General features: G+C 45.7%; 1 protein-coding gene across 23 annotated transcripts in view; it reads left to right on the top strand.

The window, feature by feature from the left end:
- PALM2AKAP2 (PALM2 and AKAP2 fusion) overlaps window positions 1-22,706 on the top strand; it is a 627,479-nt gene that overhangs the window by 561,833 nt on the left and 42,940 nt on the right. Inside the window, exon 1 of one of the 23 annotated variants that reach the window (XM_033858391.2) lies at window positions 15,356-15,376. The exons of the other annotated variants lie outside the window; for them this stretch is intronic. The gene's annotated coding sequence lies outside the window, so the exon portion shown is untranslated. Of the gene's footprint in view, window positions 1-15,355; window positions 15,377-22,706 lie in introns of those variants that run through there. 23 annotated transcript variants of the gene reach the window in all.

Genomic DNA, 22,706 nt, shown 5'->3' on the forward strand with positions numbered 1-22,706 from the left:
TTTTTTTTTTTTTTCGTGGTACGCGGGCCTCTCACTGCTGCGGCCCCTCCCGCCGCGGAGCACAGGCTCCGGTCGCGCAGGCCCAGCGGCCATGGCTCACGGGCCCAGCCGCTCCGCGGCATGTGGGATCTTCCCGACCAGGGCACGAACCCTTGCCTCCTGCATCGGTAGGCGGACTCCCAACCACTGCGCCACCAGGAAAGCCCCCTGCAATGTTCTTATACTGGACACTCAACCAGAATATGTGAGGCTGGCCCAGGCCCTCCTCAGCCTAGAAAAGGAGCGGATTCTCACAGGTGACTTGAAGATTCTGGTCTGAGGATTTTCCACGAGGCTGGAGGCCTCTGCTGAGTGAGCCCAGGGTAGCTTCTGGGGAGGCGAGTGCCCGGAGACTGTGCCCGGAAACCAGGTCATGAAGCCTCCTGACGTCAAAGTGATGCTCTATCAGACCTTTTCCCGAAATCTAGAATAGAAGAAATAGAAGTAGAGGTTATGAAGAACATCTTAAAGGAGTTGAAGCTTTTGAAAGCCTACAAGACTCTTGTCATGCAGCTGAGGTCCTTAATGTAGACTGGGTGGCTTTCCAGGCTTTTCTATCAAATTAGGGATCACACCTTGCTAAAGCAGAGATCTTAAAAACCAGGCACGCAGGTTGCAGGGTTGCCCCTGGGAGTCTTATCAGCAAGTTCACAGTCCTGCACCCGACGCCCCACTCCCTAAGCACCCCAAGGGACAAGGCTCTATGTGCAGAAATGGAGTCTTCTCCCCATCTCACTGCATCTGGAATATTTGCTGGAGCGAATCCTCTCTCACTGTCATTTTCTGGATCTGATTGAAAGATAAATCGTGGGGGGGGGGCGGTGTAGAAAAATCTACCAGTGCCTTTCAAGGTTATGGGCCAGGGCAAGGCAGACTGAGGCAGCCACGCTTGCACTTGGCCGCTTTTAGATGTGGAGGGCTACTGCCTCTCTCCAGACGAAACCCCGGGCAGCTGCTGTGATCATTCCCACTGGCCTCCCCTGAGAGGGAACATGGCTGGCTTTGCAGGCCTGCCTGAAATCATCTGCAGCTGCTTGCATGATTTCAAGATGAGAATGAAGGGGTTTAGGCAGAGGTTAAGCTGGGAAGTCCTCTGTATGAAATATTTTCCTTTCACGGTTCCCTTTGGGATGTAATGTACAAGCCACTTACTAGGCAGCCCGGTGAGCCACTGGCCCACAGGGAGCTGTGGCTGTCTCCTCCAGTTTACTCCTACTGCGACCACCCTTCCTACCACCGTGAGAGTCCCTGTGCGCGGGGCGCCCCCTCTGCATGTTAGATATAGGATCTCCTTTGATACAACAGCACTCTAAGGACCATATCCCATTTTCAGATAAGGAAACCAAGGCTCAGAGAGGTCCACTGGCTTGTCCTCCAGCTAGCAGGTACAGAGCCAGGATCCAAAAGACTTTGTTTGATGCTGAACCCCACACTCTTTCTACCTCTGCAGTGCAGTTTGCTTCATATCGGCACTTTCAGCCTCAACTGCTAACTAGCACCATCTGAGAGCAGGAATATCCTTATTAGCAGGGTGGTGCCTAAAGGGATCAGGCTTACTTCTATAATCTAGCCAATGTTTACTGAACTGTTAGGAACATGCAGTGTGTTTGGAAATAATACAGACATTTATTATTATGTATTAGAGTATAAACTTTATCAAACAGAGAGTAAATTTGCCATCCGGTGTTACTGGCATCACATATTTTTTGTTTGTGTTATCTCCAGGGCTGGATCAGAAAGATTAAGTTAAGAAAAAAAGATCAGACATTCAACAGTAAATACATTACTTCAGGCCTGGCTTCAAATTCACTGGGTTTATGGAGCTATTGAATTGAAATCCCAAAGTCCTTGGACCACAGCCTCTAGGAAGCCCAGGGCAGCATGGCCACTGCTGGGATTCCATTCCCTGACCAGACTCCTAGCTTTGTTGGGCATTAGCCAGAAAGCAGGCCATTATCAGGACAGAAAACTGAGACTGGCAAAGCAAATGGTATGTCATTCCCCACTCCTACCCTTCGTGCATTTATCCTTTCAATGGCACCTGAAATTAAGACCCAAATCCTGTATGGTCTGGCCAATCCACCTCTCCAGACATCTTTTCCATCATGATCCCTTTATTCCATCCCAACGTTGGGAAGGGGAAAAACAGCCCATTTTCCTCTACCCAACTTAGGTTCCTTGGCTGGGGCCTTGCAAATTAGACTGAGAAAAGACAGAGTAACAAGAGAAAAGCAAACAAGTTTTTTTTGTTTTGTTTTTTTGCGGTACGCGGGCCTCTCACCGCCGTGGCCTCTCCCGCTGTGGAGCACAGGCTCCAGATGCGCAGGTCCAGCGGCCACGGCTCACGGCCCCAGCTGCTCTGCAGCACGTGGGATCCTCCCGGACCAGGGCACGAACCCGCATCCCCTGCATCGGCAGGCGGACTCCCAACCACCGTGCCAACAGGGAAGCCCCCAAAACGAGTTTTTTAATGCATGCATTCCATGTCCATACACACGGGAGTACTCAGTTATGAGTACCTCAAAGGGGTGGTTAGAACTTGAATTTCTGTAGCATCTTAGCAAAGAACAAAAATTTTGTAGAGAAGTGACAAGACAAAGGAAAAGGACTTTGAGCTTCTAGGTTTGGCAAATTGTGGGAATGCAAATATATGGGGAGACTATAGATAAGGCTACTTTTAGTGAGGATTGTCACATAGACTCCTGGGGCCATCTCTGGGCTGACGAGGGTCTGGAGTTGTCACTGGTGATTACCTTCTGTGCTTTCTGGTAGAGAGAGGAAGGGGGGACACCTTTATGAATCTATCATGCTTCTAGACAAATAAGGGGAAGGCAGAGATCTTTTCTTGCATCTACTTCTTCGCAGTTGCATTCAGCTCAAAATAATCCTATGCCAAAGGGGCATACTTAGGGGTGGCAGTCCTGATACCTTTCACCAGCTACCGAAGCTATCTGCCATTTCTTGTCCCCTTGTTTCTCTCACCCGTACCCCAGGGCCTTTCACACCAGCCTGGAACAGTCTTCTGTCCCCACCATGGCTTATTTAACTCCTCAGCTTTCAGATGGCAGCCCAACTGTCACTTCCTCACAGAAGCCTCCCCTGACGTCCCTGACTAGCTCACATTCCCCTGTTAGAGGGTGTCAACGGACCCAGTGCCTTTCTTCCCAAGCACTTACTACAGGTGCAACTTCACATGTGTTTGTGATTGAAAAACGTCTTGTTTTCCCACTCCCATAAATTTCCAGAGGGCAGCTCCATGCCTGGTTCTCCCCATGTGTCACAGTGCCCAGCCCAGTGCCTGAGACGCAGGAGGTACCCACTTGCCAAAGCAAATGAATGGATGCAGCTAAGCCCAGCCCAGTATCCAGATTTCCTGCTCACAGCCACTGGATAGTCTGTGCTCAAGTTGCAACCAGGGAGACACGAAGCAAGTGAACAGCTCTCATGTCTTAATGGTGGTGTTAAATTTAGAAAGAGAGCTTCAGCCATAAAAAAGAATGAAATAATCCCATTTGCAGCAAGATGGATGGACCTAGAGATTATCCTACTAAATGAAGTCAGTGAGACAGAGAAAGACAAATACCATCTGATATCAATTATATGATATCTTAAAAAAATGATACAAATGAAGTAATTTACAAAACAGAAACAGACTCACAGGCATGGAAAACAAACTTATGGTTTCCAAAGAGGAAAGGGGGCAGCGGAGGGACAAATTAGGAGTTGAAGATTAGCAGATACAAAACTATTATGTATAAAATAGATAAACGACAAGGTCCTACTGTATAGCGCAAGGAACTGTATTCAATATCCTGTGATAAATCATAATGGAAAAGAATGTAAAAGGAGAGCTAGCCACTTCTCACTTCAAGTTTCCACACTTCTAAACCATTCTTAGTTTAAATATCTCTTCGAGGGGAGGACGGAATTCCAAAGATGCAGCTTTTGATAAAGCCTTGATCTTTGACCTCTTGCAAATTCTGCTTAGGAATTAACCTGGAGTACGGCTGCTGCAGAGAATCTTCTTTGCAGTTTTCCCTCTAGCTTATTTCTCCACTTTTTCTTGAATTTTTATCTCGAGGGCAGATGTCCCTTACGAATTCATGTGGTGTACGTAAGTTGCCCAAACCGGTTTATTTTTATTTGAAATTTGGTCTGCTATCTATAGAGGCACTGGAACCGAGACCTCTGGGGTTACAGCTGGGCCCTTGTTCCCAGAGCCCCTTTGAACTGAGAGAAATTATTTGCCTTTTTGGCAAAAGTTGCACTTTTCATTTTTCTTTCTTTCTTGCTCAGATTTCTCTTTTGGCCTCATGAACTTAGATCCATCTGTTCCCCTCTCCTTTCTGGCTGTGTCGTGATCCCTCAAACATCTGAAGGGGTGCCATCTTGTAGGATTACTCAAGAGTCTCCATCCTGAATCAGTAGAACCTCTTGAATTGCCCCCCCCCCCAGAAGCTCCCATGTTACTCTGTGTTTGTCAGTTGTACACAGTTCTCCTTTTTCCTCCTTGCCTGTAATCTAAATGCACCCTAGGAAATTTACAAGAGTTCTACCTTTTTTTCTTTTCTTTTTTTTTTTTTAAGAGCAAGGTGTCATGTCTTGAGTTCCGTTCAGTCTCAAACTGTATTCTGTCCAGACCTTTTGTTTGGGTTTCATATGTTTAGCCCCAAACAAATTGAGATTTAAATTGAAACAGGTCCAGATCTGGTAATGTTTGAGATTCTTCCCAGAGCACAAACGGTCCCTTACTTGAAGCTCCCCTAAGTGCAGTTCTTGAATCTTCAATCTCTCTGTTCCTAGTAAACACTCACGGAAGAAACCGTTAACAATCTGCTTGTGTTCCAGTGACTTGAAAAATAAGCATCAGCTCTTCCGAGGCCTCATTTTATCAAGTTCTGAAGGCTGGTTTTCAGAGCTGTTGTTAGGCCTTCATTTATCAGCTCCAATGGCCTGGAAACACGCCTTAGACCTGAATATTTGGGATGAGCAGAGTGGACTCAGCTTAGGAATTCCAAGAAGGCAGAATCGAGATAGAGAGTGGCTGAGGCTCCCAGGTGTGGAACGAACCCAGTTTCTAAACCTGATTCTTCTGCTCAGTTGTAATGTTTATAACTTGGACTCCCTTGAGATTTTTGTACCTGCTTAGAATGTTTTAAACCTTGGAATGATGCTTCTTTGTGGATTTATCTGTGCAACATGGCAATCATAGTTCCAAGCTATCTCATAAGGCTGCTGTTGAGATCTTCAGAGTGTTGATTCTATCTTCCTGGTGCCTCAGAAGTGTGAAATGGTAGCAGGCGTGTGGTATGTGTCCTGAGACTATCTGGGCCCTTTCTCTCTACTGAGCTTTGTTTATTTTTTATTCAAGTATAGTTGATTTACAATGTTGTATTAGTTTCTGCTGTACAGCAGTGACTCAGTTATACACATATATACATTCTTTTTTTATATTCTTTTCCATTATGGTTTATCACAGGATATTGAGTATAGTTCCCTGTGCTATCCATTAGGACCTTGTTGTTTATCCATTCTAAATGTAATAGTTTGCATCTACCAACCCCAAACTCCCAGTCCATCCCTCTCCCTCCCCTCTGTCCCCTTGGCAACTACAAGTCTGTTCTCTATGCCTCTGAGTCTGTTTCTGTTTTGTAGATAGGTTCAGTTGTGCCGTATTTTAGATTCCACATATAAGTGCTATCATAAGGTATTTGTCTTTCTCTTTCTGACTTACTTCACTTAGTATGATAATCTCAAGTTGCATCCATGTTGCTGCAAATGGCATTATTTTGTTCTTTTTTATGGCTGAATAGTATTCCATTGTATATATGTACCACATCTACTTAATCCATTCATCTGTTGATGGACATTTAGGTTGTTTCCATGTTTTGACTATTGTGAACAGTGCTGCTATGAACATAGGGGTGCATGTATCTTTTTGAGTTATAGTTTTGTGTGATATATTCCCAGGAGTGGGATTGCTGGATCATATGGCAATTCTATTTTTAGTTTTCTGAGGAACCTCCGTACTGTTTTCCATAGTGGCTGTACCAACTTACATTCCCACCAACAATGTAGGAGGGTTCCCTTTTCTCCACACCGTCTCCAACCTTTGTTATTTGTAGACTTTTAATGATGGCCTTTCTGACCAGTGTGAGGTGGTGCCTCATTGTAGGTTTGATTTGCATTTCTCTAATATCTGTTGAGATCTTAGTTGACAGATTGATCAACTTGCTCAAGTTAGTGATATTATCTCTTAGGTGATGTACTGTGTCATCCTACACAGCATCCCCATTTTACAGGAGGAGAAGTAAAGACGGCAGAAGGAGCAAGGCTAGAACCCCTTCCTTCTACACTGTAAATTCAGGCAGGGGTCTGTATACCTCTTAATGGTTAGTTTTCTGAAGAGCTTCACCTTGAAGGATAATCAATCAGAAGCTTAAATATGCATGTATCCTGTGGCTTCTTTTGAGATTGGCTTGCAGTAAAGCCCTTGGGTTACTTATACCAGAAAAAGGCACACAAAATGAATGTGTGATGTAAATGCTCACATTGTAGTTCCCATGCAATAGCAAAAGTCTATGCTTGTGGTTCCATTATAGCATCTAAATGTTTATACGATTGCAACTTAAAATTGGGTTGCTTCGCAGCTCCTACATGGGAGTTGAATTAACTTCAACGCACTTGACCAAAGCTGCTTCTTTTTCTACAGTTTTTGGGAGGTTTTGTTATTGACATTAACCACGTAGGTGGTAGTTGGTTTTTGTTTTTTTTTTTCCGGTACGCGGGCCTCTCACTCTTGTGGCCTCTCCCGCTGCGGAGCACAGGCTCCGGACGCGCAGGCTCAGCGGCCATGGCTCACGGGCCCAGCCGCTCCGTGGCATGTGGGATCCTCCCGGACCGGGACACGAACCCGCGTCCGCTGCATCGGCAGGCAGACTCTCAACCTCTGTGCCACCAGGGAAGCCCCGGTGGTAGTTGTTTTAAAGGATTCTTAGCCACACATACTGTATAGGTCATTAAAAAAATAATTAGGAGTTAATTTTTAATAATGTCCGTTTGGTGGCTACAAATTAACATGTTTTAAAGCCCCTGTGATTTGACCCCTGTTCATCATATCCTGCTGTTCATTGGTGGTGACCAGCAGAGCGAATGAGATTCCTAAGTACTGCTGTGTTTCACAGCTCGTTACTCTAGGGGAGTTGGTCTCACTTTTTTTTTTTTTCAAAACATGTGGGTGGACATAAAATTTATCAGCAGGCAAATCCGCAAGGAACTAACTTTATTACAAGTATCCTTTTAGACTTGAAAGATCCCTCAACTAGTTAATTAACTTTGCACATCGTATGTGTGGTTTTCATTCCAAAGCTTTTTGCGTAATGCTGTGAGAAGGCTCTGCTTGATGAAGCAAAGTAGTCCAGGTTGTTTTATTTATGTATATCCCCCTCTAGTCTAATGCTTTTGTTTTCCTCTCCACATTCTTTCAAACTCCCTCCCCTTCTTATGCACAATGTAAATATGCAAATTATTACTTGTCACCAGCAGCCTTAGTGATTTTAGAAATGATCGTGTGGCTACATTGCATATTTTTGCATTGATGAGTGTGCTTCTTTGGCAAACATGGTTGAGATTTTTTGAAGAGGAAAACCTCAGGTCCATCAGGTTGGTTTTTTCTGTGGTGGAGATGCGGGTGGAATCTTCTGGGTCTCAGCAGGCTCGCAGCTCTGACCCCCAGATGATGAGACTTTGTGACTAAGGTCTGAGAGAGTTGACCACAAAGGAGGCCAGAAGACCTGAGAGCTGGGTCCAGAGGTGGCTGGCAGGAAGAAGATTCTAACCCAGAAAAGCAGCTTCTGGGAGTGCGAAGTGAGGTACTGGCGTAAAGGGGAGGGACCACACATCTAACTGCCTCAAGGCTCCTGCTAGCATCATTGCTGGGGGACATGTAAGGCTGCAGCCTCTCTTAGGTGGGGAGAAGAGAAGCCTCCCTTGGTGGGCATGTGCTGAAGAAGGGTGTTACTGTGAAGAGAGAGGTGATGGGTGCTCAGTGATTTTTCTGTCCCAGCGCAGGTGTGCCAAGGACCACTGTGCTGGTCACAGGTGCGGCAAGATAGGAGGCTAGGGAAGGGGGAGAATGCTGGCCGGGAGTGGATTTGAGAGGTTGGGAGGACAAAGGCTTGTGTTGCTCTGTATGTGAGCACAAGCATGTGTGCTCTTAGACATCCATCAACAGCCCAGAAATTGGTTGCCATTCGGTTCTCAAACAAATGGCTAGTTTATTAAGCTGCAAACTGCTATCTCTGTTAGGAAATATTCAATTCCAGCTATTAGCCCTGAGGGTTAAAGAGGCCCCCTCCTTCCTGTCTGCTTTGCTCTGTCCCCAAACAATGCTTTGATGTGCATGGTGCTCCTAATGGAAGATAAGTCATCAATTAACCCAACCGGAAGGTTCAACTGAAAACAGACTTTTCAAAGAGGGGATTATCTCTGAGTTGTTAACCACTGATTGACGTTATCTGTCTGGGATATATTCTTATACCAAGGCTTAATCTCCACCTATATAACAAAGGTGCAAAAGTATTCTAGTTATTCGGTTTGTTTTTAAAGTCACTCTAGAAATTGGGCCTTAGATCACTGAGGCTGGGGTAGAGGTGACCATATTTTCCTTTCCAAACAAGTTACCATTTTAATTCCTTCAAGAATTGGTCCTGATACCATTAAATTGCTAGGGCTTTTTCTTTTTGTTTGTTTTCTTTTTTACAAAATAGAAGCAGAACCATCTATTTTTATAATAATATTAGCAATATTGTGAATTTAAACATAATACAGATGAAGCATATCTGTAATTGTGGTTGGGATTTGCAAGTCAAAACAGTATCTCCCCCAGATACTTTCAAATTCTGACAAACTCTGGTGTTAATTTACATACAGCTTTTCAGGAAAGTATCAACTGAATAAAATTAATCTATTTCACTCTTATTTTTCATTGTGGCTTTAGTTTTCTAGCATGCTTATGAGACCAAAAAGGGGCTATAAAAAATTAATTATCAAATATTTAGAAAGTACAATAGGGCAGTCACGGCCACTATCCTGATACAATCAATAATTATTTTATTCTCTTCTAGTCTTTTTTCTCGTATGTTTGCTACAAAGATATAATCCATCTACCTAGAATCTGCTTTCAACTTCATTAGCCTCACAGAATGTTTCAAAAATTATACCCCCTACTGCTTGGTGGGTACAGAGTTTCTGTTTGAGGTGATGAAAAAATTTTAGAAATAGATTGTGGTGATGTTTGCACAACATTGTGAATGTAATTAACGGCCACTGCCTTGTACCCTTAAAATGGTAAAAAATGGCAACTTTTATGTTATATATATTTTACCACAATAAAAAAAAAGTATATGAAAGATATGCCCCCGATTGCTTTTTTTTTTTTCCTTTTTGAGAACTAAAGCATTGACAGATTTCAGAGTTTATAATGCTGGGAGAAAATTTGAGTGTGGAGTTTATTTTTCACAGACGTCAAAAACTACAACTTTTCAGTACTACTTAGGGTTTGCCATAAGCCTGTAATTTGGAGGAAAATTTTCAGCAGTGAGGTGGCACGTTATTATAACACCAGAAATCTTGGAGGTTGAGAGGTCTTGTTTCAGGCTGAGGTAGTTAAAGCCCTCCCAGGGACACAAAGCCTCTGAGGGCGGTGCTGACAGCCCTTGATTGACACGGACTGAGTGTGAGGTTCACAGACTCAGGTGAGGGGAGCCCTGCCCTCGGGGAGCTCCAACGATGACAGGGCAAGTCCTCTAGAAGGATGTGGAGATGTGACAGAGCAGTTCATTCTGCTGGGCTGTTTCTCTCACCCGGAGACTTGGGATGGAGTGGGGAGCAGGTTGGACCTGGACTTTGGGGGAAGCTGAGGGAGGGAGGGAAGGGCCAGGGAGGAGAGGCCAGCGAGGGGATAGACTTAGGAAAGTAGGTCAGGCTTGGGCAGGGCGGCAGATCCTTAATTCCGGATTCATGAGTGTCTATTAGAAAATCGTCCAAGCGACATTTATTGAAGGCCTAGTTGTGCTGAGCTTTGGTGGAGGAAGGGAGACCCAGAGCAAACCATAGGGGCACGCATGATCTGGAGCACCCATTGGGTGGGGTTCAGATCACAGACTGGGGACATCTTTCTGGACCACACACCTGACTTCCTCTGCCCCTGGGACCTACGTTCCCAGCAGTGGTTGTTGTGGTGCATTTATATTCCTGAATCCTTAAAGATTGCAAAGATAGATCCAGGCTTACAAAGAGGAAGGCAAGCTGGATGTGTGAACCTAACCGGGCTCAATGTTTTAAACATGTCATATTCTCTCAGCTTATTCTTTTGTGTTCATATCCCACCTCTGAAATTAATTGGCCTAATACATGATTTGTTAAACATGAATTAGTGAAATCGAGAAGTGATTTTATTTTATTTTTTTTTATTTTAAAGCGTTAATTTTTAAAATTAATTTATTTCATTTTATTTATTTTTGGCTGTGTTGGGTCTTCATTGCTGTGTGTGGGCTTTCTCTAGTTGTGGCGAGCAGGGGCTACTCTTCGTCGCGGTGCACAGGCTTCTCATTGTGGTGGCCTCTCTTGTTGCGGAGCATGGGCTCTAGGCGTGCAGGCTTCAGTAGTTGTGGCACCTGGGCTTCAGTAGTTGTGGCTTGCGGGCTCTAGAGCGCAGGCTCAGTAGTTGTGGCGCACAGGCTTAAGTTGCTCTGCGGCACGTGGGATCTTCCCAGACCAGGGCCCGAACCCATGTCCCCTGCATTGGCAGGCGGATTCTTAACCACTGTGCCATCAGGGAAGCCCCAAGAAGTGATTTTAAAGAATGCTTTTCATAACACAGGCTCAACCAGGTTCCTGAAAGGAATATATGCTCCCTTAGTGATTTCAGCATTACATGGTGACATTGAGGGAGGCTGACTTGGTGGGGAACCCTTGGCGCCACCGCAGTTTTTGCAAGTAAAACCTTGCCCCCTTCTCCCTTCCCAATCCCCTTAATGGCCACGTGCCTTGCCAAGATGAGATACAGGAGTTTTAACCCCTGCACCGATTCTGAGGTTCAGCTTGAAATCGCCAACACGGGAGCATGGCTTGGCGTTACATTTTTTCACTTTGCATAGGATATGCTCAGAAAAACTAAGGGGAAAAAAATGGGAGATTGAGTGTTTTAGAATACAACAAAGCAACATCTTGGCTCAAGGCAACCTTTTTGTTCCAGGAGCTTTCTAGCGCCTCACGGCTTGAGATGTTTGTTGGTTGTGTTTCCTCCGCATTGAACCTCCCCCCAACCCCAAACCCAGCCCCTGTTATTTCCTTTTCTTGGATCCCCACCTTCTGCCCTGCTTGCTTGGGGAGGGGTCCATGTCCGGAGTGGACTGGCTGCTCTCAGATCCCTGCTATTGTTGTCCAGACTGTGTACAAGACAAAGAGACATTCTTGGGAGTAGCCAGACATTATCTAGAGAATTCCAACCACTCTGCTGAAGAGAAAGTCACTCACCTTGAGCCTTTAGAGGAGAAACCCAGGCATCTGAAGTAGGGGCAGAGGGCAGACACAGCTTGTTAAGACTATAGCTGAGAGGCTTCCCTGGTGGTCCAGTGGTTAAGAATCCACCTGCCAACGCAGGGGACACGGGTTCGAGTCCTGGTCTGGGAAGATCCCACATGCTGTGGAGCAACTAAGCCCGTGTGCCACAACTAGTGAGCCTGCGAGCCACAACTACTGAAGCCCACGTGCTTAGAGCCCATGCTCCAAAACAAGAGAAGCCACCACAATGAGAAGCCCGTGCACGGCAACAAAGAGTAGCCCCCGCTCTCTGCAACTAGAGAAAGCCCACGCGCAGCAACGAAGACCCAACGCAGCCAAAAATAAATAAATACATTTATAAATAAATAAATTTATAAAAAATTATTTTAAAAAAAGGCTATATCTGAGACATACCTAAGAACCCAAAGTGAATTCTTAGATTCAGTGAGCTGTGGCACATCCTATATCTTGGGAAAGCAAAAAGGATGTCAATATTTGCTTCTTTATAGTGGACTTAGGAGAGGCTGACAAGCCAGGGCTTAGATCTCAGCTCTGTTACTTACTTGCTTTGTGTCTTTGGGCAAATTATTTAAGCTCTGAGCCTCAATCAATGTCTTTATCTGCAAAATAGGGATTATACCCTACTTCAGGGTATTGCTGCGTGGATCTATTGAGATAACGTGGATCTATTGAGATAACGTATATAGAGGGCATAGTGGAATGCCTAGACATTGTAATGTTCAATGAATAATTGTGACATTGTCATCCATATCATCTCTATTTCCTGTAAAGGAAACTGACACACAGCTAAGGCAGAGAGCTCATGGGAAGGTTCTAGGATTCATTTAGAGAATGTGGTAAGGTAGAAAAAGAATCTCGGGGCTAATCTTTCTCTCTTTTTTTAAGATTAAAAAAAAATTATTTATTAATTTATTTATTTTTGGCTGCGTTGGGTCTTCGTTGCTGCCCGTGGGCTTTCTCTAGTCGTGGCGAGCGGGGGCTACTCTTCATTGCGGTGCGCAGGCTTCTCACTGCGGTGGCTTCTCTTGTTGCAGAGCACAGGCTCTAGGACCACGGGCTTCAGTAGTTGTGACTCGCAGGCTCAGTAGTTGTGGCTTGCGGGCTCTAGAGCTCAGGCTCAGTAGTTGTGGCGCATGGGCTTAGTTGCTCCATGGCATGTAGGATCTTCCCGGACCAGGGCTCGAACCCATGTCTCCCGCATTGGCAGGCGGATTCTTAACCACTGCGCCACCAGGTAAGCCCCAAGGGGCTAATATTTCTTGTTCGATAAGTCCAGTTGTTCCAGCTTCTACAAGAGGCAAGATGGTAGTTAAAGGCCCTGAGACAGGCAGCTTCACCATTTACTGCTGCATGTCTTGGGGCAAGTCACTTAAAAGTCTCTGAGTCTCAGTTTTCTGAGCAGTATAATAGAGCTGTCAAGAGCCCTGGCCTCTTAGGTGGGTTTTGAGGAATAACTCTGTATGCATTCAGATTGCTTAGTCCCATGCCTGGCATATCATAAATGCTCAGTATAGGGCTATGGTCATTTGATCATCAACCTCAGCCGCCACCAGAGGTCTCTGGGCCCCCACGTGCCTTCCCCTGTTTGACAGGTGCATACGCATTGCCAGCTCCAGGACTCTGCAGCTTCAGTCTTTGCAAACTGGCTTCACTGGTCACCAGCATCCACGTGTGCTTCTGCCTCGCAGCCGTGCTGCCTGGGGATGCCCTGATGCCACACGTATCCCTTTGTTCTCCCCGGTTTGTCCATGAGTTTTCAAAAGCGCAAATACCATGTGGCCACCTACTTGATAAAGCTTGAAAATCCTATTATTAGCCTTTTGCCAGAGGACAGAGCAAGAATGACCTGCCTTCTGTTGAGGGTCTCCCCTGCCCCGGGCAGGAAACTAGCTGCTTTCACGTGTTGTCTCTTAGGCAATCTTCATAACAGCCTTAGAAGGGAGGTGTGTTTGTTTCCCTTTGCTGCCGTCACCGATTACCATGAATTTAATGGCTTAAAACAGTAGAAATTTATTCTCTCACAGTTCAGGAGGCCAGAAATCCAAAATCAGGGATGGCAGGGTTGATTCCTTCTGGAGGCTCTGAGTGACAATCTGGTTCATGTCTCCGCCTGGCTTCTGGGGTCGCCAGCAATCCTTGGCACCTCTTAGCTTGTAGATGAATCACTCCACTTTCCGTCTCTGTCTTCACGCGGAGTTCTCCTTTGTATGCATCTCTGTGTGACCTTTCTTCTTATCAGGACACCACACCTGTCATTGGACTGAGGGCTCACCCTCATCCCATATGATCTCATCTTAACAATTACATCTACAAAGACCCGATTTCCGGATAAGGTCATCTTCTGAGGTTCCCGGTGGATGTGGATTCTGGAGGCGAGACTATTCAGCCCACTACGATAGTGATTATACCCCTTTAACATATGAGTGACCTGAGTTTCAGAGAGGAGAAAATCCCTTACGTAGCATCACACGGTCACTTTGTGACACCAGAGGATTCAAACCCTGACCTTCTTTTCTCTAGACTCGAGTTCTTCCCATTAGATCACCTTACCACTCATAAATAAATGGAGAATAAAAGAAGGGTCTAAAAACCATGGCAGCAAACTGGTGAGCAGCAGTCAGCCACCAGATCAAAGGGGGCCTCGGGAGGGTAAACAGGATGAACAGAGGCTATGCAAGTGAATGGTGCCCCCCCCCCCCGCCCCCCCCCCCGCTTCTTCTTTTGTTGCTGGTTCTCAGACTTTATCCTGTTTCCATAATCAGTATAACTTGTTGGTTTTCAACCACAGTGCTTGCTCCTGGGATTCCACAACCCAGCAGAGAGATTCCTCAGAAATGAGATCTGAAGTGGTGGTCGGGTTCCCTTGGCATTAAGCAAAAGGAAGGAGCACATTTCTTTGTGCAAAGCCAAGTGCCCTCCGTGACTCCCCGTGGCCTGTTTTACTGCCGGCTGTTTATCATGCATCCCCTTGCAGAGGTTCCTTCCTGGCATTCAGAGCCACAAAAGCAGTGGCCAGAAGCAGGTGACCGGCCCTTAGCTGCCCTCATATCCAGGCCGCCCAAAGCTGTGGTCCAGCAGAGCTGGCCCGGGGCCAGACTGGGAAAGCACAGAGCTGTGGGCAAAAGAGGGGTCATATCACATGCTCTCCCTGTTTCTGGCTAAAGCACAAGACTAGAGCAGAATCAGAACCAGGTCAGGGTCAGGTCCTCCGTGTCAAGGGCAAGTTTCTCTTGGTTTAAACCTCAAACGCGACGCTGTCTGCAACCAGGCTCAGAATCCCATGAAGTCAGTGGCATCAGATTGCTGCATGAGGTGGGGGTCAGAAGATTTGAGTGGGTCTGGCTTGAGCTTTTCAAAGTGCTCCTTGGCTGCCTGCTGCACCCTGCTCTTCATCAGGCCAGTGTCCCCAGCCCATGTCCTGATCCCTTAGTCCTGGCAGAGCAGGACACTCAGGTCAATCATCTGGACTTACCTGGGGTCCTCTCTTCCTGCCCGTGCAAGTCAGAGTGAATTGGATCAGAGGTCTGTTTGCTGCACAGTCTGCCTTCACATAGGACTTTGTGCTTTTGAAGAAATTTAAGAAAGGCTGTTCGTGAGTTTTCAGGGTGACCGGCAGTTCACAGTGATGCTGATATGCATGATATGATGAGACCTGTTGTGTGGATGGAAGTCTAAACCTTCTCGAGCCTTCCACTGGTTCCCCTGCAATCCATAGGTACTGATTCAATAGGATCAGACCTCTTTCCCGTTGGTAAGTGGTAAATCCTTTTGTTAAGTTTTCTTAGCGCTCACCAGGTATTTCATGGAAAGAGAACCTTTGATTGTTGGGTTTTCCTTTCTTCTTCAGAATTGTGAGTGTTGTCTTGGGGAAGCGAAGCCTGGCTGTATAACACCTCTTGCCTTTGCGCAGAGAAGAGCTTGGTGGGTGAACTGTAAGAGGACCTGGCTCCATGCTAAGTCCTCGTGCTGACCTCAGATGCTCAGGCCCGGCCTGAGGGCTGGGAACTGGGTGACGGGGAGTGAGGTAGGGAGGATCCCAAGGCAGAAATGGCACTTGGGCCCAGGGTTTAGGATTGCCTCCCAGAGTTATCATGCGTCCCCACCCTCCCAGCGCTCAACTGAAACATTAATGAGATGTGTGCTTTTGCTTACAGAGGACTAGATTTAGCAAACCCAAAATACTGTCTTTAAAACTCGACTCAAAGCTTTAAAATAACTACTAGAATACAAAATTGATTAAAATTCAATGAGTCCCTGTTTGTGTATGTGTCCACCTGTCTGTCTGTCTTACAGGTGGATGGGGAGGCATCTAGGTTGACTCCACTGCACAATTAAATTGAATGGAGCAAAAAAAAAAAAAAAAAAGACTTGTTTAGAATAATAAATCAAGTCAGCCTCCAATTCTTGTTCTCTGCTTGACTAATCAGAGCTTGGAAAACGTTTTAATGGGGTTTTCCTATGACATATCCTGTCTGTGACATAGTTCATGAAATTCTGTGACATTTGACTCCCAAAGAGGAATTTGGTTACTCACAGAGTGTTTCACAACATTTCTGGGAATAGGCAGCTCATGGAAGGAAAATATTCATCTGTAACAGTGAGTCAATTACATATCTTTGATGAAAAAGGAAGATTGTGTCATCTCACAATTGTGTAGTATGGTCGGCTCCTTAAAAGTATGATATTACAGCAAGAAAGCACAACTTCCTTGAGGGAAGGTCATATTTGAAACACTTGTTCATCATGGCTGAGTAAAGGATTCCCTACTCACCATGGAGACGGAAATTGGAGATTGAGAGGTGTTGCAATACCTAACAAGTAGACAAGATGGTCTTTTTTAAGTCTGTGTATTTAAAGCTCAAATTTGTAACATTTATTGATGCGTGCTTACTTTCAAAGATTACTTTTCCAATTATAAAAGTAATACATGCTCAATAATACATACCTTTGTAAAATAAAAGTGATACGTTCCACGTCAGCTTTTCATTCTGCCTTCAGCATTGAGTTCCCCCATTCTCTAGGGTTAACCCGTTAATATATTAATGTGATCCTTGGCTTTGAGACAGTGATTTAATCTTCTCTAATCTCTCGTGATGCCATATTTCCTTTTAGTTCTTGCCCATCTCACTTTTCATATTTTTATGTACTTAATTTTTTTTCACAAGTTAATACATGCACATGGTTGAAAATTCAAAAGGTGGAGAAAGGAACACAGTGAAGAGAAGTTTAGTACCTCATACGTCCAGTCCACCCCATTCCAGAGAAAACCATTGTTGTCAGTTTCACATTTATCCTTTCAGGCGTAGTCTATGGATATTGTGTGTGTGTGTGTGTGTGTGTGTGTAATATATATTGTATATATGTGTGTGTATATGTGTGTATATATATATACACACATATACACACACATATATACAATATATATTACATACACATTATACACACCTAGAAACTAATAAAAAATTATGTATATAAGACTAGATATTCACATTCATTTTTTGTTAACAACTGAAGTAGCATGGTGTATATACTGTCCTGTACCACTTGTCACTTAACAGTAGATCTTTGAGATTGTCCTATACCAGTTCTCATAGAGCTGGGAGCTGTACTATCCTCTTAAAGGTTGCATATACTATTGCATTTTATGAATAGTCCAGTCCACTAATAGGTTATTTGTAGTCTTTTATTATTGCAAGCAATGTGGCATTAGAGACCTTTCGATACAGGTCATTTTATACACGTGCCACTATACCTGAGAATAAATTCTTGGAAGTAGAATTACTGGGTCAAAGGCATTGCATATTTTAAAGTTGGATACATATGCCTAATTGCCATGCAACTTCATGGAGTTGGATAAGGGTACCTCTTTCCTCCCATTCTGATAACTAATTTTCTTGGTGGAAAACTTATCTCATAATTTAGTTTTGCTTTTCTTTTATATGAGTGGGATTGGGAATCTTTTTGTATGTCCAAGAATAATTTATGTATTTTGTGTGTGTCAACTGTTTTCCATGTCTTTTGTCCATTTTTGTGTTTGGTTTGTTGGTCTTTTTCCTACTGGTTTGTAAGAGTTCTATATATACCATGAATATTAACCTTTGTGATATGAGTTACAAATATATTCTGTCTATTTCTATTTTAGCCACCATTCACTGAGTCCTTTTACTGTAGGACAAATCCCCCTACTGGTCATTGTACTTCACGTCAGCTCCCTGAGGCAGTAGTCGTTTTATATCCTTTTTACAGAGAGGGAGAGGTCCAGGTCTGTTGGATACCAAAGCCCCTTCTTAACCAGAACTCTGTACCCCTGTATACACAATATATTAATATAGCATCATTCCAGGTTGCCATGCAATTTTGAAAATATGCTTTCTAAAGGTTCCATAGCATTCCATCAGTTCAGCCAGTTGCAGTTTTCAGGTGCTGATTTTTATGACGACACATTTTCATTGGCTGCAGGTTTTTACTGTTCTAGACAAGATTGCAATCAGTGCATTTCTTAAAGCTTTGTGTCCGTGATGCACCATAATGGCACCAGTATTCCTGCAGAAGATAAGGGTATAGTGTCTGAGGCAGCAAGCAGAGGGACCTTTTGAGTCTATGATCCTCGATGGAGGGACCCACAACAGACTCAGAGTGGAGATGGGGTGCGTGTCAGGCCCTGCATCGGGGCCCTGTATTGGCAATCAGACCCTGTCCCTTACAGGGTCACCACCAGCTTCATCTGGTTCTGGAATGAAGCATACCATATATTACGATTCCAGATTCTCCTCCCTTCTAAAGCCTTCTTTTTGAGCAGTATCAGAGGCAGAGGGTACACTGGGAGACTGCAGGGTACAGTGAGAAGGGAAGGGCTTGGAAGTTGGTGAACAATTTCTTTTTCTGTAGAATAATGTTTCTTACAGGAATAAATGCGATCGTGGTGTGTGACATAGCTGGGGGGTCCAAACATCCTCGTGTGTTCTTCCCATCCCTGCTCTTTGGCTTTCAGGGTCCTGAGCACCTGGGAGGTGCTGCTGAGTCTAGATTTCCTGCAGCCTTTTAAGGGAAGTCACTATTCTCTTCCCTTCTCATCCATTTTCCCTCAATAAATTAAGGGCTGGTTATGTCTTAGTTTCCCACACTTCACTCCAATTGGAGATTCTTTCAGGTAAACAAGCTCTTATTTTATTTTATCTTTTTTTTTTTTTTTTTTTTTTTTTTTTTGCGGTACGCGGGCCTCTCACTGTTGTGGCCTCTCCCGCCGTGGAGCACAGGCTCCGGATGCGCAGGCTCAGTGGCCATGGCTCATGGGCCCAGCCGCTCCGCGGCACATGGGATCTTCCCGGACCGGGGCACGAACCCGCGTCCCCTGCATCGGCAGGCGGACTCTCAACCACTGCGCCACCAGGGAAGCCCTGGGTAGGACCATTTTAGAAGGCAGTCCCTCCACCGTGCCTGCTTGCATTTAGTTCCTTGTGATCTCAGCAGATCCATTTTGGAACGTTCTATCACGCTAATGGTACATAAATGGGATGGCTCCATTTAGCACAATAAACTCCTTCCACTAAAGAGATAAAGTTCTGACAAGGGGAATGTCTAAGACGGAGTGGAGTTCCTTCCCGGAACCCTTGAAATGTCTCTTGGCAAAAACATCAAGCAATTTCAAAGGAAGCAGCTGTCCCCATTTGCTGGCTGGCTTTTTCTCAACTCTGCCCGCATCGTTACCAGACTCAGAACTACCCTGGGCTTCCCCTCTGCCCAAGGTTCATGCTAACATCACGGAAAGACAAAGGTCAGGAGCAGAAAGCAGGTGCATTTGGGGGGTTCACCTAGTTTGGCTCTCTTATTTTACAGACCAGAAAACTAAGACCCCCCAAAAAAGCCTGGCCTTCCCAGGGTCAGGGAGAAACAGGCACGTGGTTTCACAGACAGTCTGTCGCTGCCTGGCATTTGCTTTTTAATTTTTCCCTTTTGATCCTTCGCATACTTCCTGGATCTGCTCTGTCCTAAACTGCCCAGGATGCCTTCCAGGGGCAGAGCCCTGCCCTGTGGGTGGGATTCCTGGCTTCCAGCCAGACCTCTGTTCCTGACCAGCTGTGTGACCCTGAAGAGGCTCCTTAGGCTGGGGCCCGCCCCTCGGTGGCATGGGTGAGAATCCCCACCTTGCAGCTGGTGAAGGGAGCACAGAGAGAAGGCATGTGAGGGTGTGTGACCCAGACTGGCCCCCAGGAGGCGGGCAGTGGACCTTCACTGAGGGATGATCATAGTAGCACTGATGACCTTCCCACCCCAGCTGCTAGGTCCTCACAAACTGCACTTTGCTTCCCAGCCAAGCAAGTTTCCCAATGACTTCCTTTCTCCCAGTGCAAGGCACCCTCAGAAACCAAAGCAGATCAGGCTACAGCAGCCCGAGAATTAAACTGGCAGTACACAGTTGTTTTCGTAAACTCCGAAAAACACCCCAAGCTCAGAGCCAAGAGGGAGGAGGAAGGATGCACAGCCTCGACGTATAGGTGCTGCCGCATTCCGCTCTGCTCCTGACCGTAGGGAGACCCCCCACCGCCAGCCAATGCGGGTGGCTCAGTTCATGCTTTTGCAGCCTCCGTCTAGCTGACCAGTTGAATTTCTCCCTCTGCCTCTGAGGATAAACCACTGTTCTGGGGCAAGTCACTGTGACTTTGCCACAGAGCGTTCTTCCTAATTCCATCATATTTTTGCAGCCGGAGGGAGGGGGGCGTGTGCGTACGCATATGAGTGATGAGTATGCATGTGTGTGTGTGCACGTGTGTGTCCGTGTGTATGTGTGAGCGTGTGTATTGGTTTGCTAGGCCTGCCGTGGCAGCGTCCCACAAATTGGGTGGCTTAAGCAACAGAACTTTATTGTCGCACGGTTTGGAAGCAAGACGTGTCAAACCAAGGTGTCGTCGGTGGAGTTGGCTCCGTCCGAGGGCCGTAGGAAGGGACGTTCCAGCCCCTCTTCTTAGCTGATGGACCCCTGACTTCTCTCGCGGCCTTTTCACGTTCCTTCTAGGTACGCCTCTGTGTCTATATCTCCCCTTTTTATAAGGACATTAGTCACATTGGATTAGGACCCACCTGAATGACATCACTTGACTTGATGACCTCTCCTCTGTAGAGACCTTATCTCCAAACAAGGTCCCCTTCTGAGGTACTGTGTGTTAGGACTTCAACTTATGAAGTTGGGGTGGGGGGGACCCAACTCACCTCATAACCATGTGCACGTATGTATAGGTGTGTGTGTGCGTGTATGTGTAGTAAACTGTGACACCTCGGACTCCAGTCAGAAGTGTGCCTATTGCTTAGATAATAGTACTTTAAGAGCACATACAATTTCCTCTTTTGCGAACAGGGCAGATTTAAGACAAGTTTTTACACACCTCCTCATGGGGGCAGAGGGGCAGGTGTGATCATATAGCAGGTCCTGGGTACCACTCTTGCCTCTTGGTTTGAAAGCACCTTTTCATGGAGGGCCCTGCTCGCTTTATCATTCCTGAGCAGAGCAGTGCCACCCTGGGTGTGTGATTTCCCCTCCTCATTTTACTTTAGACCGTTAAGTAGTATCTTGAAATGCCTTTGGCCCTACAGCAGAACATTCCGATTATTCCAAAGGGCGGCGTAACTTAAGAGTTTCCGTAGTGTAACGCTCCCTGGTGACTTGGTGTCACCCAGTCACTGAGAAACTCCTGGATATTTCTAAATAAATTTCAGCTCGTTAACAATGTCGCTTGGATGTTGTAAATAGTTGTAAAGTATAGTATACATTTAACTTCCTTTTCAAAAGAGCCTGCCTGGGCTCCATCCACTCTGATGACTCCTTCCCAGACTTGTGTTTCCGGGAGAGTCACAGGGGGTCTGCGACGCTGGGCTGCCACCGTCTTTGAGCTGCTCGCCTGCTTCACCAGGATAAACTGGTCCCAAACTGACCCCAAATAGATTGGCCCACAGGACCATGGTTGGCATTTGTCCTTCTCCTTCTATTCAGTTTACTGTGAATCTCAGTTCTCTTTGTCCTTTCTAAAATCTTCCTGAAGAAAATGAGTTCTGCATGGCCTTGGAATTCTGATTGGCTTTCCATTCAGCCAAAATCCTAAATTATGCCCAAGACTTTCCAGGTCAACCTAGAGTTCCGGGGGATCAGGTGGGTGGAGCCTCGTCCACCCTGGGACAGCTCTGGGAACCAGTCATCAACACGCCGTGACCCTTAGTGTGTGGTGCTGGGGGTCTGATTCTATGACGAAAGAGTGAGGGATATATTTGTGGCGTTTATGTCTCCCCAGGGCACATGGGGGTCTGTTTTCTTTGTGGCAGAAGATACTAGTTAGCCCTGAGAAAGGAAAAACCACTTCCCCCAGAGATTCCTTGAAATTAGAGCACTCATCCCTGTCTTCAAATTCTGTCCCACTTCAGCGTGGGACACAATGTAACCATTTAAAATATATCTGACCACCACCATCAAAGGACATAAAAAGTGCTTGTGAGATAATGTGAAGTGAAAAAAGTTGGCTACAAATTGCATATAGTGTGGTCTCAACTCTGTTAAATACATGTTTCCAAAAAGGAGACTGCATGAATGCAGTAAACCATTAGCTGCTTTCCTCTGTGTGGAGTGAGGATGAGTAACTTTTATTTTCCAGATTTTCTACAGTGAGCATTTATTATTTTACACACACATACAGAAGCTGTCCTAAAAAGTTCACTTAACTGGATGAAGTCCATTTAACTGGATCTTCGGGATCCGTCAGGTTTTTCTTGCTGCTTTTAGCATCACCAGGATATTAATTCCCTACCTGCCCAAGGCCCATCTCTGACTTTCCAAGAAGACAGCCCTAACTGGTTCATCTCAGCACCACTAAGCTCCCACCTGCCCACGCAGCCCTGGGCGCCAGGCGTGAACGAGAGCTGTTTCTGGCTGGCCGGCTGCTGCCCTCCAGGCTCGGGCCAGCTAGGGAGGGGCCAGGTCTCTTTGAAGGGGGTTAAAGTCCTTCTCTGTGTGAGTGGCCTTTGAGGGAGCAGAAGGAGGGCCAGCTGTGACTCCACAGTCTTCTGTCAGGAGGCTCAGAAGGAATTTGTCCAGCTTG

Source organism: Tursiops truncatus, chromosome 6 (genome assembly GCF_011762595.2).
Source record: "Tursiops truncatus isolate mTurTru1 chromosome 6, mTurTru1.mat.Y, whole genome shotgun sequence".
Classification (NCBI taxonomy): Eukaryota; Metazoa; Chordata; class Mammalia; order Artiodactyla; family Delphinidae; genus Tursiops; species Tursiops truncatus.